This window comes from Dendrobates tinctorius, unplaced genomic scaffold, assembly GCF_039654945.1.
Source record: "Dendrobates tinctorius isolate UK_male_01 unplaced genomic scaffold, ASM3965494v1 ptg000377l, whole genome shotgun sequence".
Lineage (NCBI taxonomy): Eukaryota > Metazoa > Chordata > Amphibia > Anura > Dendrobatidae > Dendrobates > Dendrobates tinctorius.
The window spans coordinates 3,634,904-3,640,903 of NW_027362043.1; positions in this window are offsets into that span (position 1 = coordinate 3,634,904).

Here is a 6,000-nt window from a genome sequence, read left to right on the forward strand (position 1 = left end):
CTGACACATTGAACCAGCACCTCAGCAGTATCACTGCTGATTAACACACACATAAATCTCCATCTCAAGGCCACCAAACCTTGTGATACATAACGGTCATTCAGTATCTGTTAGGGACGGCGGAAAGCACTAAATATAAAATAATAGAAAGTGCGTTCGCCGCCCGGGGTCCACCGTGCAGAGGTGTTAAACTGCTGCTATATAATGGCAGATGAACAATATGGCGGTATATCGCACATGGGTTGAACGTCACCTGGTGTGCACTGGGCATACTCTGTTATATTCAGAGTCGCCTTAAGGCATAAACATAAATGCCGAGCCTGTTGACCTCACAGGTCTCAGCGGTGTGCACGCACGGTATATGGTCACAGGACTCGGGCCCAAGACACAGGGTCGGTGTCCGTCTAGAACTACCGTGCATGCGGCGTCGCTACTGCGGACGCCCACAAGTGCTGCTGACCGCAGCGCAGCCACTGACTCAGCCGCTATACGACAATGCCAAGGAGGGGCGCACTGTCGGACGCTAGCTCTGTGGAGATGAGCACTGTGGCTTGTAGCATTCCACTGACTGGTGCTGACTCTAATGCTAAGTCCCTATCCACACATGTAATATCAGAGGGAGGGGATCTTAATGAGTCATTCGCAGGTTCATGCATCCATCATCATTCACACAGTAGCAATTAGAGTCTCGTGAGCATGCCCAGTATCGTGACGAGAGGACTTAGCCACTGGAGTGGCTTGCTGCAGGGCAGCCTGCGCTGCTATTGCTGACCTAGAGGTGGCAGCAACAACCAGTCCCACAGAGCTGGTCTGAGCAGAGCGCCTGCGACGCTGAGATTGCTGTGCAGGCTCTTGAGCGGTCGGAGAAGAATGGGAGACCGCAGGATGCAAGGATCTGGATTCCTGCTGTGCAGCTGCAGGAACCTGACGCCTAACAGTATCTTGCCATTCATCCACTCTCCTGACACATCCATACAGCGCCCCCTAGTGGACACAGTGGTCACTACACCATGTACCTCCCCTCTCTGTTCAAACTTGTGGGATTGAACACACAACCTTACATCAGGTTCTTGAGACCAGGCACTCATTACACCTTGCCCCACAGGTCAAGAGAACTGACTCCTTCTATCATAAGGCCTCATCTCTACGTTAGGCCTCCCCCGCCCCCAGCGGTCAGAATATCGGCCCTGATCTTTGGCCCTCCAGTTACAGTCTGTCTACGTCAGCAGACACTGTATAGTCACCACATTCCTCTCCCTGTTTGTCTCATTCCCTGACCAGCTCCTCCAGTTGGTACGGTCATCAGTCTTAGTTGGGCCTACTGTCTGGCCTGAGTCTGACCCATTCAGCGTCTCTCAGCCTCGTACGGCCCGTCGCACTGCCACATGCTTACATTCTTTGGCCACCTGCCATGTCACTACTTGGAGGAACCCTTCGGGTCCTTACATCTTGGGTTGGAGGCGGCCGCCACTTGGGGTTCCGAACCTCTTTATTGATTCGCTGATGGTCCAGCCTCAACTGCTCAATCTCTTGCAGATACTCCAAGAGCATCCGAAAGTTTCTCAGGCTTTCCACGGAACCAACCACCAGGACGGGAATCCTACCCTCTTCATTGGATACCTGGTCTTCATCATCAGGAGGGATCCTCACCCTCACCACACCGGAGCTATTTACAAGGTATGCATTACCTTCCCGAATCTTCCAATGATTCTCCCAATCAGACCTTTGGGAACCGGAACTACCTCTTTCCGCAAACCCAACCGATCCATAGCCTCTCTTGCTAACTCTAGGCGTCGAGCAGCTTTCATATTACTCCGCATAACCAACTGTTTGACATGGAGACACTGCAGATGTATGTTTTTCAGGACAGCCACCCGCTTTGCTGTGTCTTCCCTGGCTGACATTATCACCAACTGCCGAGTCTCAGGCGCCCAGTGCTCCTTACACGCTTTGACAGCCTCTTTGAAAGCCTCATGCACACCTTCTTCAGCACAGGCCTCTTGCATATCTTCTGGTACATCAATCAAAAACTTAAAGGTCGCGGACTTGCTCTCTTCCTGGCCAGGAAGCTCTGGCTTTACCATGGACACTTCCCTCACTACAGTTGGCCAGACCGGGTGACTGTCTTCTTCAGTTTTTTTCTCCCGCAGAAAACGTCTTACAGTTTCTTTGAGCTCCAAGACTTCTTTCTCGAGCTCCTCGACCCTGCTCTCGGCCAGTTGTCTCAGGACTCTTTCTCGTTTGACATGTTCTTCCATCTCTTCCCTAAGCGTCTTGTTCACGTTTTGCCACGTTGACAGGTGACCTCTGAGCTCAGAGACTTCCTTCTCTAGCCCTTCTATTCTGTGCTCTCTTTCTCTCTCAGAGCCACAGTCACCTCAGTGTCTGAGTCACCCCGGCCTGTCGAGTAATTCTTCCAGTTACCCACTAACCGTGTTTTCCCCCCAATCGTCTCATCTCCCAGCCCACCATCCGTCATATCACGAGACGTCAGGTCCGTAAGTTGGGCAGATGTACTTCTTCCGGTCAATTCTACCTCTGACCTGTCCACGTCAGGAGCAGTCACCGTCTCAATATCTGTTCGCCCAACAGTAGAAACGTCTCCAACCTCCTGCCATATGTCATCAAACACGACAAAGTCCCAGCCCCTCTCCAAGGCATAGACTAAGTCCCGTGGTATCCCGCCCCCTTGGCACTCACCACCTATGGGCCCCTCAAACATCACTCTGTCTACCGTATAGTTCACCGTGACCCCATGTTTACAGCGAACCTGGACCATTCTCTTGGTCAGACAGAAAGTGAGAGGAGATCCTGTCAGAGTTACCTGACACTTTGAGTCCAGCCAACCCGAGACTCCTTCTCGGTGCAGCATTACGGTACACACCTGTGGCCCGTCATTATCCGGAAAGAATATTCCACATTCAGAAAACAACATATGCGAACATTGCTGTTCCTCTTTTGACACACCGGCCCCTTTCTGGACCATCCCAATTTGGGTCACCACCCCCTCCCGGGACTCCACCCCTTTTTGGGTTACCACGCCAATTTGGGTCACCGCCCCCCTCTGGGACGCCACTTCTTTTTGGGCTACCACCCCAATTTGGGTCACCACCCCCTTTTGGTTACCACCCCGGTTTGGGCCACTGCCCCCTTCCGGGATTTCCCCATGTCCGTTATACCGGTCTTCTCAGACCACAGTTCACATAACACAGTTTGTCTCTTTTACGATACCACACAAGTCCTTGTTGGCACCACCACAGCTCCTGTTGTTACCGATCACCGACATCACCGGCTGCTGTACACACACAGCAGCTGGTGTCCTCTTCGTAACCCCGCCGAGTTACAGGAAGCCGCTTGTCCCCTTTGTAAACCCGCCTAGTTACCGGAAGCCGCTTGTCCCCTTCGTAACCCCGCCGAGTTACAGGAAGCCGCTTGTCACCTTTTTGAATCCCACTGAGCCACCGCAGGCTGAGTTGAGAAAAGAAGAAAAAAAAACACCATACAAAAAACTCACGTGTCCTTTCTGTGTGCTCTTCAGGATGTACTGTCTCCGCCTGAGACCGTCCAACACACAGGGCGCACCGGTGCTATTCAGGGAGCCGACCCTCCTCCCATGGTTTCCCAACACACCGGTCACACCAACACACCACACAAAACTCACATGTCCTGTCTGTGTGCTATTTAGGACATTCCGTCTCCGCTTGAGACCGTCCAACACACAGGGCGCACCAGGTGCTATTCAGGGAGCGGCCCTCCTCCAAGGGTTTCCCAACACACCGGCCTCACCAGGTCCAGGGGCTTAGCGCTTGCTCTTCAGGACATCCATCTCCTCTTGAGACTGCCCAACACTCACGCCTCACCAGGTCCAAGGTCATACCACGTGCTCCAGGGATCCGATTCTTCTCCTAGAATCTCCCAACACTGACCCTCCAGGACCTTGCTCACTGAACCCTCCAGGTACACAGTCCCTCTCACTGACCCAGGTCAGTACAACACGAACACCTGTCCATTACCTGTGTCAGCTCCACAGGTTCTCGAACCCCTCTACCGCAGAGGTATCCTATAAGTCTCTTTCTCCTGGGGAAACGGCCGCACTGAGCTCACCGATCCGGGCAGTGCCTTACTCACTAGGCCGCCCCACGGTTCCAGAACCACAGCCGGGCTGTGGCTTCCCCAACCGTCAGCCTTCCTGGCTCAGCGTTACCCTTAGCAACCGACTTTGCAGTCCTCTTCCGTTGCTCCCAGCAACAAGGCTATAACAATGCCCTTAGCTTTCTCCACCAATTGTGAGGTAGCGCTGTCATTCAGTTAGGGGATTCTCGCTTAGCCGCCACAAAACCAGATCCAGCATGGGTTCTCATAAAGCTGTATAGTCCATGAGGTTTATTCATCATCATAAACCAAAGCAATATGCAACAGCATATAAACAGCAGAGCGTCCATTATAGCTTCACTCTGTAAACCCTGTGTTCACACAGGTTGTACAATGTCCAGTATACAGGCTCTTAGCCTCATTTATCTCACCCACATCCAGGTCACCTAATGGCTGCTTCAGCTAACTGCAGACATTCATTCCCTCCCCCGGGAACTCTCAGACACGTGCAGCCATTCACCACAGCCCCTCCACAGGCTGTTAGCCAGGAAGCTCCATCTCAGCGGGACCTTCCACACTGGACCAATTGGGTCCCAGCATTCACCTCATGTGACCTACCCTGGCCACATTATATGGTCCGTAGCCACGCCCACCAGGTCACATGACTATGACCTCATCACAGGTCCGTCACACACACATATACACTTTAAAATAGCGTTATTAAACACACCCCCTGGGTGGGTTTGTAGGTAACTAGTCATTGACACATTGAACCAGCACCTCAGCAGTATCACTGCTGATTAACAAACACATAAATCTCCATCTGAAGGCCACCCACCTTGAGATAGATAACGGTCATTCAGTATCTTGCCATTCATCCACTCTCCTGGGACATTGATACAGCGCCCCCTAGTGGACACAGTGGTCACTACACCACAATATATATATATATATATATATATATATATATATATACAGTATATATATATACACACACTGCTCAAAAAAATAAAGAGAACACTAAAGTACCACATCCTAGATATCTCTGAATGAAATATTCCAGTTGCAAATTTTTATTCATTGCATAGTGGAATGTGTTTGGAACAATAACCTTAACAACGTAAATCAAAATATCAAAATGAATATCCCATGGAGGTCTGGATTTGGAATGATACTCAAAATCAAAGTGGAAAATCATATTACAGGCTGATCCAATTTCAGTGGAAATGACTCATGACAAGGAAAAGATGCTCAGTAATATGTGTGGCCTCCATGTGCCTGTATGACCTCCCTACTGTACAATGCCTGGGCATGCTCCTGATGAGGCGGCAGATGGTCTCCTGAGGGATCTCCTCCCAGACATGGACTAAAGCATCCACCAACTCCTGGACAGTCTGTGGTGCAACATGATGTTGGTGGATGAAGCGAGACATGATGTCCCAGATGTGCTCAATCGGATTCAGGTCTGGGGAACGGGCGGGCCAGTCCATAGCTTCAATGCCTTTATCTTGCAGGAACTGCTGACACACTCCAGCCACATGAGGTCTGGCATTGTCCTGCATTAGGAGGAACCCAGGGCCAACCACACCAGCATAAGGTCTCACAAGGGGTCTGAGGATCTCAGCTTGGTACCTAATGGCAGTCAGGCTACCTCTAGCGAGCACATGGAGGGCTGTGCTGCCCTCCAAAGAAATGCCACCCCACACCATTACTGACCCACTGCCAAACCGGTCATGCTGAAGGATGTTGCAAGCAGCAGATCGCTCTCCACGGTATCTCCAGACTGTCAAGTCTGTCACATGTGTGCTCAGTGTTAACCTGCTTTCATCTGTGAAGAGCACAGGGCGCTAGTGGCGAATTTGCCAATCCAATCCTGGTGTCCAGTGGCATATGCCGAGCGTTCTGCAC